Here is a 23,665-nt window from a genome sequence, read left to right on the forward strand (position 1 = left end):
CAAATAGGGAAAAATTTTAGCAATTTTTATATGTAGATAATGGACATAAATATGTGCTTTAAACTTTTATCTCCACTTTTGAAATTTGAATTAAATAATAAAATTTACCATACAGTTTCCCTTCTTTCTGATATCACAGATGGATTTAATACTTTCATTTTCATTTTCCATGTGTACCCTATAGCTAGCAGTGCTTTGTACGTATTTCTCTCCTTTCAGGAAAACATCATCTATGAATAGTAATTCCAGTACCAAACTTTTACTGATTGCCTGCTATGTGCCATGTATTATCTAAGTGATCGACTTGTTGTATAAACTCTTTTAATCTTCACAACACCCCAATTAAATAGTTAATAGTATAATCCTATTTTATAGAGTAACAAACTGAGATATAGATAAATTAAATGACTTGTCCTAGTTCTCATGACTAATAATTGAAAGATCAGGGATGGAATCCTTTGCAATCTAGTTATGTTGTTCATGTTATTAATCAATAAACTATACTGCTTCTATAAGACAGTTTATTTCAAATACATGAGAGTTATCAATATACAACAGTACATTACACAATGGACATCCACATATATAAATTGTTTAAAAGTATGTTAAGGCAATACAGGAATGAAATAAAGGTTAAAAATGAGAAGAAATGTTAATGGCTGAGGTTGTTTGGTTTGGAAATGGTGTATGATCAAAGCAGCATATATTTTATACTTCATATAAAGTCCTTTATTACTCATAGATAAGACTTTGTGTGTGTGTGTGTGTGTGCATGTGTGTGTACATGTGTGTGCTTTAGTGACCCAAATAAAATACAGACATTGAACTCCAACTCAGTAAGCTATTGTAAGATACATAAAATTTTCAAAATTATTAATCAGGAGTGTGAATAATCTGCCCATTACCTCTGGGTTCAGAGAGGCCAGGACAGTGAGTTCTGAAGAAATTAGCATGATTTATTAGTAGTTCCAAGTCGTATCCATTTCAATTTATCAGCATGACCTTGCCAAGTTTCTTTAAAAAGCTTCTCGTGTTCACCTTGGGTCTTTATTCTGTCTTGGTTTGAACAGTGGTATAGTTTTGTGGCCTTTTTTTCTCATTTTAGTTTATAGTTGCTACAGCAGGTCAGTATCTGGTTTCAACTTTCCTTTAGTCACAGTCTGAATTGATTGGAATATTTATGGTCAATGGACCAGAATAATTTGTCCTTGGTCCTTCACTGAAGTCCTTAAAAGTAACAATACAAAGACTAGGTTTATTTGATGAAAATAGGAGCAGAAACCTCTTATTCTAGGGCCAGTTCCTTAACTATCTGGTGGGTGATGTTACATAAGACATTTAACGAGGGTTCAACGTTCTCATCTTAAAATTTGGCAAAATTAGATCTACTCTGTTTTCTGTGCAGAAATCTTGTCAGGGTCAAGTAAAACAAAATATTTTTACAGGTCTCACATCTGATCATATTATATTATTGTGACTGATTTTTGTTAATATTCTTGTGTCAATTTTACTTTAAACCTCTTCTGAAACACCTTTCTCTCAAAGGTAATATATGTTATTCTCAGAATATATGTTATGTGTATCTATAGTTCATCTTTTTGGTAATTTCTCAGTTCTTAATAGTAATGTATTATTCACTTCATGGAGATAGTTGACTCCTACTATCTGTAAGTACAACTATTGTTCTTGGTCTAAAAGCATTTTCTAGGTTCTCAGGTGATGGAGCATATCAAAATATGGAAACTTGTTTACCTATCTTTCTAAATGTAGCCATTTGAAAATTAAATTGGGCTTTTCTAATCTGTAGCAGACATTTGACAGAGCCCTTCAGATCCAAGTCTATTTAAACAATACACCTTGGCAGTTACAGCAAACATTGACCCACTCTCTCCATAAAATATGTAGATAGTGTTTAGTTGTTGAACATTTCACCTCTTGGCACAGCTATGCAAATCTTCCTATGGGAGTTACAGATCTAGCACAGTAGAAAAGAAATGGCAGTTTTTCAATAAATGCTTAATAAATGGTTGAAGAATAAAGTTTATATTTTAAGGATAGACTTTTGGCTTCAGAGATAATATTCATATTTTTAAAGTGTAATCCTTAATATGATTCCAATTATTAATTTAAATTTTAGTAATAATTTAATAGTTTGTAAGTTATTTGATCCATAGCCATATATGGTAGGGATGCTGTTTCTGTAGGAAAACTGACACTTAACACTTATACATAGAATGCAGTATTTATGACTGGTGGAAATGATACAAATTTGACCACACCTTTGTTTCTTTCATTTGTGATAAATCCCTTTTTAGTCACCTGTTTTATTTCTTACCTAAAACTTTAAGAAGAACATAAAAGCTTTTGCCACTACTTACTCAGATTACACATCTACTAATATTCTCATTGGTGTCTAGTTAAGGTTATAGATTCTAATGTAAAAATGATTTTGGAAAAGAGTACATTTAAGAGTTAAGAAATCTGTTATGCAAGATTTGATTTATTCTTTTCTACAAAATACTTAAGGCTACATCAGATGCACTGTCTAGGGGTACATCATTAGTGAAATGGAACACTGTTTTGCTAATTCAATACAAATGATTCTACATATTAAGAAAAAAATTATTTCTTCTCAAAGAGAAAAACATTAGTTATCTAACTAATGATCATATTCAACAGCCTTTTTCATTTCCATAATACTAATTGTAGCTTTAATTTCATTTTTGTAAGCACTTTGTAATATTTGTAAGCACTCTGTAATACTGCAGTGAAGCAAACACATGCATTCTATGGAATATTTGACAAGGTCATTGCATTAAATAGCTTCTTCAGGGTTTACTTCTTAATTTTATTTGCTTGGTTTGATTTAAATTAAGAAGAAACGTTAAAACTTTCCATGCAGTTACTTGTCATAAACAAAACGGCTTGGAAATACATTTTATCATGTATCATAGAGAGGACAAAGGTAAGTGTAAGAAACCCACAAAAATAACCATGACTGCAAAGTACTGGCCTTAAAAGTTCTGGTTCTTTTTGTTTGACAGCTAGTCAAAACATCAGGCACTTTTTTCCTCCCTGAATACTTTCAAGCTGTTTTCTCAATGCACTCATTGGTATTTGCCAACTTGCTGATATAATTTACTGACAAAATACAGTACTTTATATATTTTTTTCAGTAAAATGTTGATCAAATTTTATGTGCAAAATGACTCAACAAGTCAATTAAACTGTCATTAGTTTTAAATTCTGTCCTCACATATTCAGTTCATTAACATTAAGGATTTTAAAGTTTATTTTTTAATATCAATCTGGGGAAAGTGATGAATCATAGCCTTACTTTTATCAAATAATTACATTTTCTGATTTTACAATATGAATGTACTAAATTAATTCTTGTTGATTAATATATGTTTTGATTCATATATGATGTTAATTAACATAGTATTTCAGAATAAGAAAACTATTTTCTGAAGGGTTGAATTCCAGTATAATTATAATGAAATAATGTGGTATAATTTTTTGAGTTACATTGTAGGATAATAGTAGAGCATGTTGGTATTTTTTTATACTCATATTGATGTATGTCTATTAAGGAATAAATACAACAAAGAGGAAAATAAGAAATTTGTACTTGCAAGTTCATTAAATTCTGAAATATTTAATGTATATTAGTTTACCTGTTTTTACAGGTATTTTAAAATACACAGTTATTAATAAGATTTCTACCTTGGTTTCCTGTTTTCTTTAGTTTACACTGTATTATAAGTATTTTAAACAGTATGTTACATTTTTTATATTGACTGTGGTTTGATGTATGCATCAATAGCCAATTTTTGTAGCAATTTCATATTAGTAACTGGTCAAATTTGGCCTCTGTGAAAATATACAGATGTAAGATATTTTTTGACACCCATAAAAGTTATCTGCAACCAATAAACACTTTGATTTGTTTGAAAAGAAAAAAAAAAAAAAAACAACAACACTAAGTATCCGAGAAGATAATGTTTACTATATTTAAAATGGAACATTTCTATGAAAAAAAAATCTAAAATAAATCACAAGCAGACACCTACTTATATGAAGGAAACTTTAAGGTTTAAGAAACGGTACAGTCGGTGGTCAAGGAACAGACCTTAGAAGTAGAATGATTAATTATGAACAATTTACTTAGCTTCCGTATTCTTTTAGGAAATTACAAGCAGTTAGGACGGTGAAAGGTGCCCATCAAATATTTCTCCTTTGTTCGTCTTTGAAACACATTCCCATCAGGCTTTAGTTTTAACCATTTTACCAAAGCTGTTTGTTTGTTTGTTTGTTTGTTTGTTTGTTTTTTAATATTCATGTTGTCAAATTCAAAGTTTAATTCGTTCCCATTTTACTTTAAATCTTAATATAAACTACTGGTCACCTATAATCTGTTCTGAACACAGAAGCCAGAATGATCATTTTAAAATATAAGTTGTATCATGTTACTCCCCTGCTCAGAATCTTATAGTGGGTTTCTGCTCATGAAAGCAGACTATAGATGTCTTCCTCAAAATCTGTTTTCAACTATCTTCTGGGTCATCCCACTTTCCTTGTATTTTTCTGTCATCTCCCTTAGTTTTCTTCAGTGATTTCTTATGACCCTCTGTAATCTACAGATTTTGGAGATTCCCAAAGCTCAGTCTGGGATTTTCTTCTGTTTTCTGCCTACATTTACTTCCTTGGTAGTCTCATCTACTTTAGCATTGTATATGATTTAAATGCTCATTATTTCCAAATTTTTATCTCTAGCCCAAATGTCCCACTCTAGACTCATGTATATAGCTACTTTCTCAAACATCTTCTCTAGGATTTTTGATAGGCATGATTTTGATAGGATTTTTGATAGGAACGTCTAACTAATATACTCTAGACTCATGTATATAGCTACTTTCTCAAACATCTTCATTAGGATTTTTGATAGGCACGTCGAACTAATATGTCTAAAGCTAAACTTCTACTCTCCACCCACACCGCTAAAATGTCTTTATTTATTTTATTTTTGAGCTTTGACAGTCTCAAAAATGACAACTCCTTTCTTTCATTTGCAAAATTCAAAAACATTGACTTCTCCCTCTCATATATCACATATACCATCCATAAGCAAATCCTCTACCTACTGCCTTGCAAACATTGAGAAATTCAACTACTACTCACTGCTTATGCTGCTAATACTCTACAACCAAACCATTCTTATTACTCACCTGGATTATTGTGAATCTTTCTAACTAGTTGGCCTGGCTGCCTATAGTCTGTTCTCAACACAGAAGCCAGATGATCACTTTAAAATGTAACTTGTATCATGTTACTCCCCTGCTCAGAATCTTATAGTGGGTTTCTGCTCATGAAATAAAAGCTAAAGTATGAATAATAGCCCACATACTTCTACCAGAATTAGGATTTAGCACCTTGTCAGCTGTCGGATCCCTCCTACCTTTCTTTTCCTCCCTCACTCTGCAGCTGCCCATTAGCGTCCTTGTTGCTATTTAAATCCCTTTTAGCTCTAGCCTGAGGGTCTTTGCACTTGTTTCTTCTGCCAGAAATGCTCTGAACTGCTCCTTTTGTCCGTTTCTGCATAGCTTGACACCAGTTACATTCAGGTTTTTTACTCAAATTTTACCTTCTCAATGAAAGCATCTTTAGTCATGTTATGTAAAATTGTACATAGTATGACAAATTGCACCTTTATCACTGCACACTGAATTGTACCTTGTGTTTTTCTTTATTGTCATGTTTTGTTATTGCTGTAAACTCCACAAAGTTGGGGATATTTTTGTTTTGTTCGTTGCTTTATTCTCAGTACCTATAAAAATGCCTAGCACATAGAATACATTTGCTGAATTAATTAAATATTCATTGAATGAATGAATTTTAAATCACATAGTACATATTCAGCTCATAGGGAGCAATATTATGATGATGTTATTGATTTTATTGTTATATATATTGGTATGTATAGTACTGATTAGTCATTATCTGTAGTGTTAATTTTTCAGCTGATGTTTCGTCTCAATTGCATTTCTATGGAAGAAAATGTCTTCTAAATTACCTATTGCTACACACCTATTAGTGGAGAGAGACAACAGAGTGAGTGTATTTCTTTCTCTCATTCAATAAAATATATGAGTATTAGGACACAGCAGAGATTTCTGAGGGAGATCTCAGAAGAGAATAATCTATGCTTGATGTGGACATAGGAGCTAGACAATTTCATTCTGTGATCTTAAGGATCTTAAATATTTCTGAGATAACTTTGACTATTAAAGCCAAACTAATGTAAAAGGAGCTATTTTTTAGAGGTAGGGGTTCTAAAAGTGACCAAAATCATTAGAAAAGATGATATATGAAAAATGTTTAAAGATGTTGAGATTATACAGTCTTAAGAAAATTCAAGAAATGTCAATCTTTAAGTATATGTCAGATGGCACTGGTCAAATAGTTTCTATAGCTACCAAAAAGAGAATAAAGGAAATTACTTAGCGGTCTTTAGCTCAAATTTTTAAAATTTCCTGCAAGTGATAGTTGTTAAACCTAACATATATTATTTAATAAAATCTTTTAATCTTTCATGATGGTTTAAAAATAAAATAAAACCTCTTTCCTAGAAGGAGTTAATAAACTAAGAGGGATTTGGATTTTAGGTGCATAAACAGAGCTGCTGAATGCAATATTTTTCAGTGAAATTTTAACAATAACAAGTAGGGCTAAAATCCATTAGACATTTATTGAGCATCTGTTTGTCATATAGCACATATAACTTTTTTTTTGTATATGGTGTACTTTCAAATAGCATTACTCTAAAGGATAACAATGTCTTATAAACAATAGCAATAATAATAGCAACTGAAATTTATCTATCACATTATTTAAGTAAGCGTGTGTCTCTATTGTCTCACTTAGTCTTCAAAACAATACTGCAAGGTAGATACTATTTTTATGTGTGTATTGCCAGTGAAGAAACTGAGGCTAGGAGGTAATGCAACCCACAAAACTCTATTAATCTAATAAGTATGGAGATGTAGTTAGGAGCACTTATGGTTCACTCCAGACCCTGTGCTCCTAACCCCAGTGCTGTTCTTTCTGACAGGTGCTAGAATGTTGTGTGATGAACATGCTATCAGCTGCGTGGGCTTGAATCCTTTAACAGCCTTTTGATTTCCTGTGACTTTCTAAATGTCTGTAGCTCTCATTTCTTACATTTATAAAGTGGGTGTAATAATAATAATTCTATCATCTGTGAGATGATTTCTGTGTAGAAAACAGTGTTAATATGCATTAAGTGTAAGCCGCCAGAGAAGAATAACATCACAAGATGAGAGGGAAGCTTTGATTTGACTCAGATTGCATGATTGTAAAAAGCATCATTGAAATATCTACTTTTGAGTGTTAAAGTATAAATAACATTATACTAGTCAAAGAAAGTAAAGAGTAAAATTTAGAGGTACTTTAAGGGTATGGTCTTTGGGGTTAGATAGGTTTGATTTCTACTTCAGGCCTTGTCAATTACAAATTAGTTCCTAGGCCTCCACAGCTACATCTTGAAATCAGGGCAGTAATAATATCCACTTTCATAATGTGAAGATGAGATGAGTCACTGTATACAAAGGGCTAAAAGTGGCATGTGGCATACAATAAAGGCGGCTATTTTTGTTGTGAATTATCCGTATTTAGGACAAATACTCCAGAAGCAATAAACATTAAGACTTGAAAGAAAGAGAATAGGTGATGGTGAAGACTATGAAATACTTTTGTCAATTAATATTAGCAAAAAGTGTTTAAAATGTGAAGAGTTTTGTGTGTTTTAAATAAATAAGCATGAAGTATAAAACATGTATACTCAATCATAAAATTGAAGAAAAATGACTAGAAACAAAGAAGATGTAGAATTATGAGCTTTGGTATAGAAATTCTCTGAGGAAGCCTGTTTTCTTTATGATACAATCATTTGCATTTATATATTGAAATTGCAACAGAGTCTTGCTTTGTCACCCAGGCTGGAGTGTAGTGGCATGATCTCTGCTCACTGCAACCTCCACCTCCTGGGTTCATGCGATTCTCCTACCTCAGCCTCTCGAGTTGCTGAGACTACAGGCCTGTGTCATCACACTCAGCTAATTTTTGTATTTTTAGTAGAGATAGAGTTTCGCTATGTTGGCCAGGCTGGTATTGAACTCCTGACCTCAAGTGATCCCCCTTCCTTGGCCTCCCAAAGTGCTGGGATTACAGGCATGAGTCATGGCACCCAGACTGATATGATCATATATTTGAAAATTATGTACATATAATATATATGCATATGTACACACACATTTGATTCTTGAATGACTCAGACCTTAGGAGTACCACCCCTCCACCCGTCCCCAACCCCACACCATTGTAGTTGAAAATCTGAGAATAACTTCTTCCTCCCCCAGATCTTAACTACTAATGGCTTATTGTTGATTGGAAGCCTTACTAATAACTTCAACAGTAATTAACACATATTTTATATGTTGTGTATTGTATATTGTATTGTGAAAGTAAGCTGGGGAAAAGAAAATCTTATTAAGAAAATCACTTGGTAGAAAAAATAAATTTACTGTTTATTAACTGGAAGTGGATCATCATAAAAGTCTGCAGCTGTGTTGTCTTCACATTTAGTAGGCAGAGGAAGAACAGGGTTGTTCTTGCTGTTTTGGGGGTGATGGAGGCAGAAGAAAATCCCAGTTATTATAAATTGACTCATGCAGTTCAAACCCATGTTGTTTAAGACTCAAACTGTGTAAAGTTTTGTATATATATGACCTTTTCATACAAACATATATGATTTGAAAAAATATTACCTTCTGATCGCTTCTCCTGTAATATATGTCCATGTCTATTGCTAATGTATAGTGTTCAAAGCTTTGAGTAGCCATTTACCAATGAAAATTTCATCCTCCTGTATTTTGATTCAAAGTATAGCATATTGACACCAATGTCTCATGAATATCCCTTAACTACCTTTTTCATGGGTTTAAAATCAGTGTTATTGATTCAGCTGTCTAGCTTGAGTAATTTAAAGTGTTTCTTTAAGAACTTTACATTGAATAGACTGTGATACTAAGATGGCAGTTTCTGTTTAAGCAATATGTTGGTATGAGTAGCATTTGTCCTAATGTTAGTTTCATTATTGTGATGTAATGAAAACTCCTAGAGACGTCTTTCACACTGCTATGGGTGGAATTTTCTGTTTCAGTTGTAATTATTGTCTTCCTTTCTAAAGTTCCAATTGATAGAAGTAAAAGCCAGTAATATTTTTTTAATGGATTTTATAATATTTGACAAAGTTTATCCTTCATTTACTCTGCTATATTTTTATCTGGTAATGGTACTCACTTTTATCTTTTGAAATGGCTAGAGTTGTAAACATGTAGTTTATGATGCCCAACCTAATGTGCATGATGTTTATTTTTTTTGTCCTTTTTGAATACTGGAGATAAATGTTGTTTCGTGAATGTGCCATTCTCTCATGTTGAGAAAATGTTAACTTCCCTGCATTACGGGTCATCATCTGTTAAATGGTGATAATGTTATTTACTCTATATGTCAGGATTTCAAAAAGATATGCATATAAAACATCAAGTTAACATTTAAGGCCTGACTAACTGAACATGGTTTTTGCCAAATATGTGCTAGAGGTAGTTCTGGGTAGTTTACTTGGATTATTTTTTTAATCTTCTCAGTAACACTTTAAGATACCTCATAGTCCCAATTTTACAGATGAGCAAATTGAGGCAAAAATAACTTAAGTAAGTTTATACAGCTAGTGTGAGAGTTAGAATTTGTAATCAAGCAGCCTGTGTCCAGAGCATACACATTTTGCATTGTTTACTGTTATGCATATATATTCTATACGTCATGTATGTAATCTATGATACATAATTGGTGTGTGTGGTCAAATAATAAATGATATATCATGTCCTCTGGTTTTATGATAGTGGATGATAAATAAAACATGAAAATAAGCTGGACGCAGTGACTCAGACCTGTAATCCCAGCACTTTGTGAGGCTGAGGCAGGTGGATCACACAGTCAGAAGATCAAGACCATCCTGACCAACATGGTGAAACCCCATCTCTACTAAAACACAAAACATTAGCCAGGTGTGGTGATGTGCACCTGTAGTCCCAGCTACTCAGGAGGCTGAGGCAGGGGAATCACTTGAACCCAGGAGGCGGAGATTACAATGAGCTGAGATCACGACACTACATTCCAGCCTGAGTGACAGAGTGAGACTCCGTCTAAAAGAAAAAAAAATAATTAAAAAAATCATGAAATATTAATATAGGTAATATATATCATGATTTATAAAAATTAATGGTATCGCTGTACTCCTTCACACCTTTCAGTTGTTTTTTTTTTTTTTTTAAAACAAACCATTGCCCTTAGGTTTTAAAAATATTTGTTTATACAACTTTCTTCCACAGGGCATTAAACATCATAAAAAGCAGGGCTCTTAAGTTATCTATTTTTGCAGAACACAAAATAGCCCATTGTCTAACACACAGTAAGTTTAGAATAAATATGAGATGGCTGAATACATGAAGTCATTAACATGGATGGAGAATTCAAGAAGGACATTCTAAATGTGAGTCACCTATGTATAAACGGGTTGGAGTTAGAGATGAAGACAGAGCATTTGAGAGACAATAATCATCACCAAAATTCAGTAATAATATTAATGATTATTGTAATGTTGTTTGTGGTGATCTTTTCATAGTACTTGAACGTTAATGTCATTCAATGTCAACTTTTGGATGGCTGTGTTATGATAATTTAATAGGTGTGAAATAATAATTCTGTGCTCATGTTCTTAAAAGTTGTAACAATTATGACAAACCTTACTTAGCGTTAGGTTGAGCTTCTAGAGGGATCATTGAGTAGTAGGATATTCTCTAAAAAACAGAAAAAAAACTGTTTATCTTGTGAAGGGAGTGGAAGACAAGTATAGTAGGCTAATATCATTATACCAAAGCCGTAGGAAATGGTTATGGCATTACAACTATAATGCAGATACATACTGCCTAGACATCGCTTTAGCCAAAGTTGGTTCTCTGAATAGGAACACCTTAAAAACCAAATTGTTGTTACTGAGTTTATTTGTCTTGAAGATCACAAAAATTTACAGAAAAATTGAATACAAGCTATAATTCAGATGTTCAACTGATTGTTCTAAAACATACTGTTGTTTTCTTTTGCTCTACTGAGAATGTTAAGGGAACCAATATCTTGGCAAGTGCAAAAGGCATAGAACACACTCTCAGCTAACAGAGGCTTTTGATATTCAAGAGCAGTTGTTCTAAACTATCTCAAAAAGAATTAGTCATTCAAATACTGGAGGCAAGGGAAATGTATCTGCCTTGGTGCCTCACTTACTCTGCCTTTACAGAAGGTCTAGATATAGTCTGAATTGGTGCTGTTGGATAGTAGGAATTCTCAGCTTCAGGATCTGCTGAGGCTTTGTGGGGGATGCCTCATGGCAGCCAGGATAAAAATGCTTCGGCTTCAAGAGGAAAAGCAAATTTTAGATCACCTGAATCTCTGCAGGTGAATCTCTGAATATTTTCCTGCCAAAAGCATATAGCACTGTAGAACACCAGTTAGTATCTTTAGAATTGTCAACTATTAACGGAAAAACTAAGTTTTCTTATAGTCTCTCTCTTTCTATCTTTGAAATAACAGAAATAAATGAGAATTTCTATTTCTATAGTTAGAATTCTGTATAATGCCTGCAACATTTTCAACATATGATGAATAACAATTGGTGAGAATAACGATGAAAGGAGGCAAGATATTTATGGGGTTTAGAAAAACTATAGTCTTCTCTTATGAAGCATAATTTCTCAACAAATTATTTTTTATAGCCGGTCAGTACTAGAGTTTACAACTTACCTAAAATTTGATTTGGCAAAGATAAATGTTTAGGTATTCTGTGATATGCTAGTTCCTTTCCTTGAAAATAGTATATTAATTTTAGGGAAAATTTAAGGCATTTAAATATTTTTTTAAAAAGAAATAATGGTCGTTACTTGCTTTATTGTAAAATAAGCATTCTCTTTCCAGTATATATACAGTCACCCAAGATGCTGAAAAGGTTCTAGATTTCTATAAAGCCATGATTTTATGGAACATTTAAGTGGCAGTAATTTGGCTGGCTTTACCATCAGCTGCATAAACATCAGTGTCTACTGACACATTATAAAGGCACAAGTGGAATGTAGCCTGGTGTCCTGATGCCTGTGCTGAGGTTTAATAGTGCATCTGTATCACTTTTCCCAGTGGGAAATAGCAGGACGTCACATTGTAATTTTTTACTACTGTATAATAAAATATAGCTGTAATAAATAGCATCTAAGCAAATAAAGCGTATTTGGACCAAATCCATTTTGCCTTCATCACTTAGTATATAGCTCAGGCTTTTAAGTAGTTGTGGATCCTAAATTGTCTTAATTGGATCAACTTGCATTTGACTGTCTTTGACTGCAGTGAAATAGAGACAGATATTTTATTTTTATTTGCTATTTAATATTTAGGTAATATTTTTTAGTGAATTTGCCTTTGTATTCCATTGTGCTTGTTAACAGTTTGTCTGGATGATGATCGACACTGTGCTTCCATTAAGTTAGTTGACCTTTTAAGCTTATTATTGCTGTTGCTTTGTTATTTTTACTATTTATTATTCATATACCTAAGGTTGATAATGAAATTGCCAAACCAAGATTGTTGTGTCCTGTTATGAAAGTTTGCAATTGACTGTGAATGTCCTGGTAGTAGGAAAAATATTTAGCTTGGTATTGCAGCCCAGTTAGCTAGCACAGCTTTATGTTTACTGTGGCTCTTTCTTTATTAGCTTGATTATTGAATGAAAATGATTGTAAACAATGTTCTTTTGAAATATGGATATATTAAATGTTTGCCTGCAATTTAAATTGTCATCCATTTTAATAGAAATAAAAGTTAAAGTAACATGTTGAAATGCTAAAATATTTAAAAGGTGCTGCCAAGCATTAGAAGAAAAAAGATTTGGGGAGTACAAAAATGATCTCAGACAAATTTTTCAAAACTCTTCTTTGTTGCTTTTTCAAAAATATCTAGTTTATCTCTGATCTTCAATTCTTAAAATTATAATAAGCATATAATAATCATGTAAGACATGATAAATGTATGACTGTTTTCTATGAAGCATAGTTTTTTAGTTTGAAGTACCATCTTGAAGGAAAAACAGATGTAACAGTTTTTTATTTACAGGTATATGTAAAATTACGTTTGCATATTTATCTCATATGAATTTGAGAATTTAACTTTCATTGTTAAGGGGGAAAATAGAAAAAAATGTTAAAATGTTAACATTTTCAGTATTAATATTTCCTTTGTATTTCTTGAGTGCATACTTCAAAACAAATTGATAATATTTAGTAACAATGGAAATTAAATTCAGCATCAATTAAATTAAAAAATAAAAGCAATACTTTAGTTCAGGTAAATCATTTCCATAGTTTGCGGTTCTTTGACTTTTGCTATCCTGAAAAATATTGTTTCACTTTAATAGACTTCTTTACTTTTTAAAGAGTTGTATTGCTAGCTGTATGCAACATCCATTATCTTTAAAAAGGTCTGTGGAATATACTTACATGGCAGGGGAGATACCATGATCACAAAGGTGGTTTTCCCAGGGCGAGGCGTATCCATTGCATTCTGGATGTGCTGACCCCTGCGATTTCCCCAAATGTGGGAAACTCGACTGCATAATTTGTGGTAGTAGGGGACTGCATTCGTGCTTTCCCCCGACTTTTCGTGAAATTTTTATTATTAAAAAAAAAAAAAAAAGGCTGTGGATGCATAAATTTTTTCCTACCAAAAGCCAACAGGTTAAAAAAATTTTAGTGGCCATTATTTGGAAAGGTGATATGATTTTCCCCCAATGGGCATGCAATATCTAAAGAACTTAAAATATAGATTTATATACTCTTCTTTTTATGTCTATGATATATAGACCTAAAATATAAATACTTAAAAGTGATTTCCTCAAAAGGCAGGGGGGTTAACTTTTACTTATCTATAATACCAGTATTGCCTAACCTTATTATGATAAGCTTGAGTCATGTATGAGTTATCTAGGATCTTGTTTGGGTGGGTGTGGGGGGAATTCTTTGGGTAGAAAAAACTTTCTGCAAAGTTGAGAGAAATATCCATCCTATTAAAGTGTCCAAACTGCAGATGTTTGCATTTGAATAGTAAAACTATTTCCAAAGTTCTTTCTAGGTTGTTTCTGTCTTCCTTAGAGCTTTAGGTATTTCTGCTGGATGACAGTCTGTCAGTATTCTGCTTTTGCTTCTGATTTCTGCTTGTTACAACTCTGTATAAGAAAGAAAGAATAAGTAGGTCTTGATTGAGGGCCTCTATGAAGTTGAGTTGAATTTTAGTACAGTGTGCTTTTTTTTTTTTTTTCCTCAAACATGTTTCCTGATTCAGGCTTGTAAGTTACATTGGTTTGATTTCCAGATGCTGGAGTCTCAGATAAGGGACTATTACTGTGGAACATAAAGCACACCATTTTAAAGACCTCAGTACTGAAGATTTTCTGCTTGAAATCTTAGACAAAGTGAGAAATAAAGCTTCATGCGATGAACTGCAGGCAATGTGGGAAGGGGGAAGAAAAAAGGATAAAGCACAATGGCAATGCAATGGAAATCTGATATTTGATATGTAAGTTTATCCCTTTCAGACCTCCAGCCAGATTTTTTTTTTCACTTGTGCAGAAGCATTTCTTTATTTCCTTCTTTCTGCTTTTTGATCCCACATTCTGCCCCCTGCACAGTTGGAATGTTCCCAAAACACTTTGGCAGAGGTCACTTCTCAGAAGCTTTTTAAACTTTAGTTAGAATACATTTATTGATTTCTTTTTTTTTTTTTTAATGACCAGAGGAATGAGGATTTTTGGAAAAAGCTCATCTGAGATTCAGTGTCTGGCTTGGCAATCTAAACTATTTTAAACCTCCAAGAACAGTTCATTAGTTGCCAAGGTCTCATCTTTAGTAAAACACTAAGGATTCTGGCATATTGGGTTTTCCTTGGGATTTGTATCACCTGACAATTTAGCCTTATAGATATGTGACATGGAAAGCATTTTTATTTTTTGGAACTGACATTAAGAAACTGCGTAAGTTTACAAAAATGCAATAACTCTTTTAAAAAATTCTATCATGAGTCTGTAGAAGATATTTGATAGCATGTGTTGGCACAATAACTGGTTCTTAGGCTATTTTTCCCTGTATTTAATAGTTCAAGATTAAATTCTAAATTTATTTATCTAAATTTAACATGAGAGGAAAGGACATTTTTGTGAATTAAAAACTGGTTAAAGGCAGGATAAATAAATACGTAAAGAAAAGTATCTTTTCTTAGAAGACTATTTCTGCTTTAATGAATTTTTTAAATTTCTTACTCAAATTTGGGACATAAACCAGGACAAGATTTCTTACATCCATAACCCTGAGATAATTATCATATGGATCATCAAGTGTGCTTCCTAAGCTATTCTGACTTACACTTCCCAGAATGCATGTTTCAGGTTAGGTTTTGGTATGTTTGTTTGGCCAGTTTGAAAGAAATGGAGATGGAGCAATTGTAGAATGCTTAAATAATGTACCTGTTGAAAGCTGATTATTTTGTGATGCATTTCAAAATTATAGAGCTTGTGTAAACAGTGAATATCTCCAATACATTCAAAGTGAATTAATATGCAATGCTTCAAAATTACAGCTACTGTAAAGACTAAGGTGACTATATATTTTCTTTGTATATCAATCTTAGAAAAAAATATGAGTTTTAAAGTTTATATTTGAAGAAGTGGTAGCAATCAGTGTTACTTAGTTGCAAGTGTATGTTGAAAATTATTTACCTTTTGAGTGATAGTTTCTCATTCTAACAGGAATTCTGAGAACAAATGTTTTCATTCATGCCTTGACTCCTCTGTATTTTGAACAATATTTATTATTAAAAATTTACTATATCCCTACTGAGAATGAACAAACGAACATTGATATTTATAATTTCTTTCTTACTAAAACTTCTTAAATACTTAAATATAAATTATTGTTATATTTTCATTACTTACAAAGCAAACTTTCAATTGTTTTGAACTGTTTTGTCATAGAATGTGTATGTACTGTTTAACAATTGTTATTTCATGTTATAAACAGCAGGATAGATTTCAGCATGTTCTACTAGAAAATTACCATTTAAAAGTATAGTGGGTAGGCACATTTTATTATAAACGAGAGAAGCTTGATAATTCACATTATTATAGAAGTTGGAAACCATGATTAGTATGCAAATACCATATGTCATGTGTAATTATATTCATAGCCATTTTTGAGGGATAAAAACACAGGGTAAATTATTATTTTTTTAATATTGATAATTTGAAAGCTATTTCTCAAGCAGAGAAAGAAAAGAGCAGGCGTTGCTGAGGAAATGTCTTCCTGGAAGCCCACCAAGTCTTCCTAGGGTTACAGACATGGCCTGTTGACTACTTGTAATGCAGAAGTGCTTAAAGGAGAGCAGGAAACCCACTGGCCCCAGCCATTAGTCTATCTTGCCCTTATGGAATTTCCATTTTGTACTGAATCCTTTTCTAAATGTCTGTTCAAGCCTCCATCAGTCACGTCTGCTGTATATTTTACCAACTTTTCTCTCTTCATAAGAAGCTTCTTATTTTCTTATATATAACAGAATGCTAGAACTCTTCCTGAGGGTGGGTTATTCACAACAGGTCTTATTTTCTTCTTTATTAATGTCATGGGACAATGACTGCATAGTTCCTTAGATGCCAGCAGTAAGTTAAAGCATCTGTGAGTCAGTCCTCAGGTAAACTTGAAGAAGGAGTTGATTGGGGCTATGAAAGCTCTCAGAGCTTTGGGTAGCTTTTGATACTTGAGAAAGAATATTTCCCTGAACTGAAGGAAATAAAGAAAAGACCTAATTCTTGATTTTAATGTTAATAAACAAAATCTCTTTTATGAGAGCAAGAACTGCACCTGTTTACACTGCCCTATTCCTAGCTATTACCACAATGGCTGAGTAGACAGAAGACACCTCAGCGAGGCTTCTTCTCTTCCCTTCTTTTGCCTGTGCTTTCCCTATTATGTCCCATGGTATGGTATGGTAGGGAATGGTATGGAATGGAATGGTATCCTATCCTGTCCTGTCCTGTCCTCCTATCCTGTCCTGTCCTGTCCTGTCCTCCTATCCTGTCCTGTTTTATATATGCAGACAGGCAAACTGATAGTCACCACCATATATTTCTTCTCTTCCTTGCATTAATTATAATGTATGTTGGTATTTATTTAAACACAATGTAGGAAGCTCAGCCTTCTATAAGCAAAATTGTTGGGTAATATATTGAATAAGGTTTGAGGATAATTTTCTGCATTTTTTGCCTAATAATAAGAATAATAATCTGTGAGTTTACTGTATGTTGTACATTTTTTACATCCTTTGTAGATCTGTTGATGATTACCAAATAATCAGTTATATGTTTTTCAATGAGAAGGAAGTTTAAGAGTAATTTCATCTTTTTGTCATGTTAAAAATGAAAATACTACCAGATAGAGAAGGTAGGGGATTTTTTTTTCATAGCATAAAATAAATAATTAGTGGGATTTAAAATAATTAGTGATCATTTTAACATTGGTCTTCTGGTAAAGTTTACACTTTCCTTCCTTTATTTCTCTGTTATTTCCTTTATTCCCTCCTTTTTTGCTTACTCTGCATTTAGCCTGCTCTTTTCTCTTTGCTTAAAGTAGCAGCTTTGATTATTGATTTGATATCCTCCAATTTTTCTCATGTGGGCATTTAAAGCCATAAATTTGACTTTGAGCACTGTTTTTACTGCATCCCATAAATTTTGTTGTGGTGTGCCTTTGCTTACATTTAGTTAAAATATTTTCTAATTTCTTTTGTGATTTCTTCAACTCTTGGGATATATGGAAATGCTAAAACTTCCAAATATTTAGGGATTTCCAAAATTTATTTTTGTTTTTATTTCTAATTTAATTTTGTTTTGGTTAGGAAACACAATTTATATGATTTTCATCCTTTTATATTTACCAAGATTTGTTTTATGATCTGACATTAAGTTTATTTGGAGATGGGAGAGAGAAAGAGAGAAAAATATCCTAACAAAATGCTGTAGGACCCCCATTGTTCTTACCAAAAGTTCAGTGGTTTTTCTTGATAAATATTTTCTAATTTGTTTTATGACTGGTTAATTTATATGGTCCTGAAGCAGTTGTTTTTTGCAATTTTGTCCAGTTTTATCACTGATTTTTTGTGGAGACTATTTGTCAGGCTTCTCACTTAAAGAATTAAAAAAATTCTCAAAGTTCCACCCCCAAATACTTTCCTTTATGAAATTGAGTACTCTCTCTTGGGGCCATAGGCTAACATGTAGAAAATACGGTGCATTTAAGACTAAACTTTATACTACCACTTTAGTGTACCAAACATTTAGAGGTGAGTTTGTGCAAAAACAGTTAGTGGAGCCTAATTTTTTGGGAAGATGAGACTTCAGCACAGTCTTTAAAACGTTGAATAAGTGTGCAGGCCATCACATTAACTAACAAGCCACTTGTCCAGAATAATCTTGTCTGAGGTGCCAGTCAGCAACCCAGGCTGGCTGCTGTGAAAATTCTGTTTGGAGTAGAGTGGTGTCAAAAAGTGGTGTTTGTAACACAAAAATTGTATTCATCCTTTAGAAATTCTTAAAAAAACACACTCTTTGAAAAACAAAACAGTGCTTTTGTGGATTATTGAGCAGGAAATGCACATGAGAAAAATGTGCAAGTCTTAGGTTGTTGTGGGAACCATTTGAAAGATAGGTTTGAGAGGGGATTAAATGGTGTTCTAAGAGGTACTACTGAGATGTGTAGACCAGAGGAACATGATTAGTAACAGGTAGTTGAACTAAGTACAAATTGTCTTGAACTTTTGCCTTTAAAATATTATGTAGTAACTGTGGTAATATTTGTGAATTACAGCTTTCTTATCTGTAAAATAGGGTGAACATTTATTTTCTGTCTATTCCACATAGTGATGTGGATTACGATATTGGAAATAGAGATGAAAAAACAATCTGAGCACTAGCTAGAGTTGCCACAAGATGATGGTTATCAATAAGGAATGAAAGTAGAAGATATTTGAATACCACCCATAGACTAGTCGGGTGAGCCCTGAAGGGGTAGATGAAAAAGGATTTGAGCATCATAAGTAAAAAGATAATATTCGAAGGCCTAGTTGAAGGTATAGAGGTGGACTGTCCTAAATGTGGTAATTATGTCTGTTTTCATATCATTGCCTCACATTTTAGTATTTACCTTCCAAACAATTTGAAATGATGGATATGAATGCTATACACTTCTTTTTACAGATAATAAGATTATAGCACTAATACCTAATATTTAACTGTTTGCCTTGTTCTAAAAATGATTTAAGGATTACTTCTCATAGACAAAAAGATATTGCCTCATAAAAATTTCTCTAACTTGTTGTATTGTTTTTTAAATCTCAGTTGTCACTGACCATTTAAAAAAATATATCACTGTCATCTTAGGCTGAAAGCCATCTATTAACTCACAACGGAATCGTCTTTTAAAAACATGTTTGTTCATGTTACTTCTTCATTGACTTATGAACCTTGACTGGATAGTGCAGTGGGTGATGCCACATAATATTGGAATTAATTTCACATAGACTGAAAAAATAACATATTGTCATCTTCATTCCACATTAATTTTTACTGGGACTCCTGGAACCTTATTTTAATACCTAAAATGTGAAAAGTATCTTCTAACAGTAATCAGTGTCATAACATTCTGAGATGATGATTTTCTAAAACATTGATTTTGGAAGGTTTACTTTCTGTCTTTCATTATAGATATCCCTGTAAGAAACATTGACAGTAATAATCAGTATGTTATTTGAGAAGCTTGAGGATGTAGACTCTGTATTTGGCCTTTTTGCATTCAAATTCTGGCCTTGCCACTCAACGTTATAATATTCATTCCAACCTCAGGGAATTGTTTTAAAGGTTAAATGTGAATTTAACCTGCCAAAAAGTAAGAATTTTACATATTAAGTAGAAAACTATATAAATTACTTATACATGTATCTATTAAACATAATAATATAGTGATATATTTTATAAATATGTAAAATGTATTTATGTATAGACACAGACTTACATTTTCTCTGTGTGTGTGTGTGTGTGTGTGTGTATATCTATCTCTTTCTCTCACTTATTGCTCCACAACTCTAATGCAGAAGTAAGCTCTGTGAGTGCTATTTTCATGTGTTAAGTTCATTCCTGAATTCATACCACCTAGAGCAGTGCCTGGCATTAAGTAAATATTTGATGAATCAATGAAGTTTCTCTACTTTTTAACCTTGCTATTTTAGGATTAGAAAATTTACCATGAACATTCATATTTATCAGGTATTCCAGTTTCATTTTTTATAACTGATGAATGGAATCTTATTTTTATTTTACATTTTAGTGATTTTATATATGTGATTGCTTTACAAGGTTTGATTTAAAGCAAATATTAATTTAACTTTTAACTTTTAATTAAAGCAATTTAGTATTCGAACTCAAAGTATTTCTGTCTAATTCTCAAGACCTGGAGTGAATTGCAGTGATTTCTAATGCATTGCTTTTTACGTCACTTTTGAACCATATGGAACTATAAAGTAATGAAACTGTGAACATATATTTGCATGCATTCCTTTTCATCCAGAATAAACCACAGTTTTTTGTCTTCCGTGAGTGCTTTGCTCCTAATCACATTTCTCAAAAAAATATTTCTAGAAGCTCCTTTTAAAAGGTCCCTTTTAAATCAAATTTATTAATTATAAAACAAATTCAATCTTACTACTTTTTACTGATAGAACAGTATCACTTGATATAACACCTTTTCCTGCCCTTCTTGCAATTTTCTTTTCTATTTTCTTCACCCTCCTGCTCCCCCTTTCTTTCTGGTGTTTTCCCTCACACTTGGCTGCCTTCGTATTAGCAGGCTAAGTGTCTCTGTGTAAGCTTGTCCTTGGTCGGAGCTGTCTGCTGACTCTCAAATGCCATAAGTGGCTGTAATTGAGAGAGGCAATGAGATGTTGAATAGCCAAATTGTAAATGGAAGATTCTCTGTCCTTACCTATAAAAAGAAAAGGAACCTATAAAGGTAGCTATACAAACAAATTCAAAGACACATATAATAGTGTACTTTTGTTTTTGGTCTCAATTTTTGTGCAGCCAATACAGAGAGTTTCCAATAAACAAGATTTTTTGTTTTTTGTTTTTTTTTTTTGGTTTTGTTTTGGTGGTTTTTTTTTTTCCTTTAATTAAGAAAATGGAAATGTTTTGTTTACTCAGTCAGCCTTTTGTGGTGCTGTTAGTTGTTTGGTTCCTTAGGGAGGGGTGATACAGATTGAGGAAGTCACAGTCTCTGTTCTCAAGCAATTCATATTATAGTGTAGCTTTCAGTGAAATCGAGAAATCTACAAAGAGTTATAGGAGTGTCAGGGAAGATAAGATTGGTTTCGTCTGTGGTAGAGTGGGTTTCGTAGTATTCCTGATAACTTTGTGGACTTAGTCATGCTCGAATGTCAGAATATATTTCCCAGATGGGAGGGAAAAATTAAAAGATCTAAAAGATAATACTATTGTAGACAAACCTGTAGAGAACAACCCAACATTGTTTAGACATACAGAATATTTGAGGATGAGTTACACCAGTTCTTCAAACACCAGGGAAAAAAATAACAGCCAATAGTTATTGAGAGAGCATGCTGGAATAATCATCTGGTGAAATTTAAGCAGTTGACTTAAAAAATGTTTTTCCTGTCCAAGCAGTCAAATGTGGCATTGAAGTATGAATTTAAATTGTTCCTGTGGTATAAAAACCTCACTAATTGTGCAAATACAAGTGGACACACTGAGTTTCATTGCCTTAATGTTTTTAAGTCCCAGAACAAAATACAATGCTTTCATTAGCTTCCACTAATTTGTTTTCATTTTATATCATAGTATATCTTATTTTAATCAATAGCGATTTGGTAAAGTAGAGCTCAATTTTATTTTTATGCTATTGACTTTCTGCCCTTTATCTCATTCGTTATCCATTTGGGGGCAAAATTCTAGAATACATAATGGATTTTGTCATTGTTTAGCACATATATATATATATATATATATATATATATATATATATTTACTTAATCTCTTGACTGCATACTTCCACTAATAGCATAAATAAATACTAAATATAATAATAATTAACTAACATAGCTGATTCTCGTGTAAAGCTCTTTAAATAGACATACTAGAACATTCAAAAATTGATATGGCCAGTTGCAAAACCATTAGGAAACATTAAATGTCCAAAGAAAAACTACTTTGAAGGACAGTACTATTTTCTGGATGTTAAAAGTCTGTTTTATTGTTTAATAAAATAAATAAAAAATGTCATGGTAATTTAAAGAAAATAAAACTCAAATACTTCTATAAATCTTCAATTCAAATAAACTCCTATTTTGGTTTATTTATGATTTTTAAAATTTAAATTTATTTAGATTATTATAAGTAAATAGGTAATAGTATTTGTGCCTGTGTACATAAATAAGGGTGTGCATATGTATATGTGTATACATATACTGTGTATACATATACATATGTGTTTGCATATATGCTGTGCCAAGGTGTTTCTCAATTTGTTTTCTATGGCTGTTATCTAATGGTAAAAGTGACTAAGATTCATCCCAGTATCTTAGCTAGAAGAGCCTGTGGCAAGAAATAAAGACACTTCTTGGAAATAACAAAATTTATATTAAAAACTGTTATATTCTTTTCATTAGCAAAAGTATAAAATCTATAGCTACCAAATCCATCAACTTTCCCAGTAAACATTATAATAAATTATATAGTACAGGAAGATGTGTCATCTGTATCCTAAATTTCCTCTACATAATAAAGTTCTGCCGTGATAGTTCAGGCATTGTGGAAATTATAGACTTGGCAAGCAACAAGAAATGTTCAAATAGTCTACAACTGTAACCATATAATAAAATATTTAATTTTCTCATCATCAAAATAAACATTCTTTTCTTTTTTTTCAGACATGTTTAATTTGGTAAATCGGAGGATAAAAACATGGATTTTTAGCAGTTGAAGAGCAAATTAAGGTAATTAGACTATTATTGACATCCATATAATTTCAAAATTTATTTAAATATATTTATCTTCAAGTTAATATATTAAGTCTTTATCATATTGAAATGTCAGCATATTTGTAGTGTGTTACTAAAATGGATTTTTACATATTTTGGAAAATAAATTGCCATTTCTTGTTACACATTTTCCAAAAATTATATTTCTTGTGAACCAATTATAAATGATTAATTCAAAATATTGCTTTTGCGAGGAAATATACTCCAACTATATGAAAAACAAATGAGCTAAAAGTAACAGTTTTGGTAGGTCTCCATCTTTTTGGAAAAGCACATATGTTTTATTACTTTCTTATGTAGTATAGAATAATCATACTGAGTTTTTTTTTTTTTCCCAGTT

General features: G+C 32.2%; 1 protein-coding gene and 1 non-coding gene across 33 annotated transcripts in view; both read left to right on the plus strand.

The window, feature by feature from the left end:
* Nucleotides 1–23,665, plus strand: part of ADGRL3 (adhesion G protein-coupled receptor L3) — an 846,433-nt gene that overhangs the window by 153,789 nt on the left and 668,979 nt on the right. For 31 of the 32 annotated variants that reach the window (XR_012516839.1, XM_074396184.1, XM_074396178.1 and 28 more), the window contains one exon: nt 23,215–23,280. The exons of the other annotated variant lie outside the window; for it this stretch is intronic. The gene's annotated coding sequence lies outside the window, so the exon portion shown is untranslated. The remainder of the gene's footprint in view (nt 1–23,214; nt 23,281–23,665) is intronic. 32 annotated transcript variants of the gene reach the window in all.
* Nucleotides 13,669–13,832, plus strand: LOC120363856 (U1 spliceosomal RNA). Its single transcript, XR_005579282.1, has one exon. It is a non-coding gene; the product is annotated as a U1 spliceosomal RNA (small nuclear RNA).

The sequence above is a fragment of the Saimiri boliviensis genome, chromosome 3 (genome assembly GCF_048565385.1).
Source record: "Saimiri boliviensis isolate mSaiBol1 chromosome 3, mSaiBol1.pri, whole genome shotgun sequence".
Taxonomy (NCBI): domain Eukaryota; kingdom Metazoa; phylum Chordata; class Mammalia; order Primates; family Cebidae; genus Saimiri; species Saimiri boliviensis.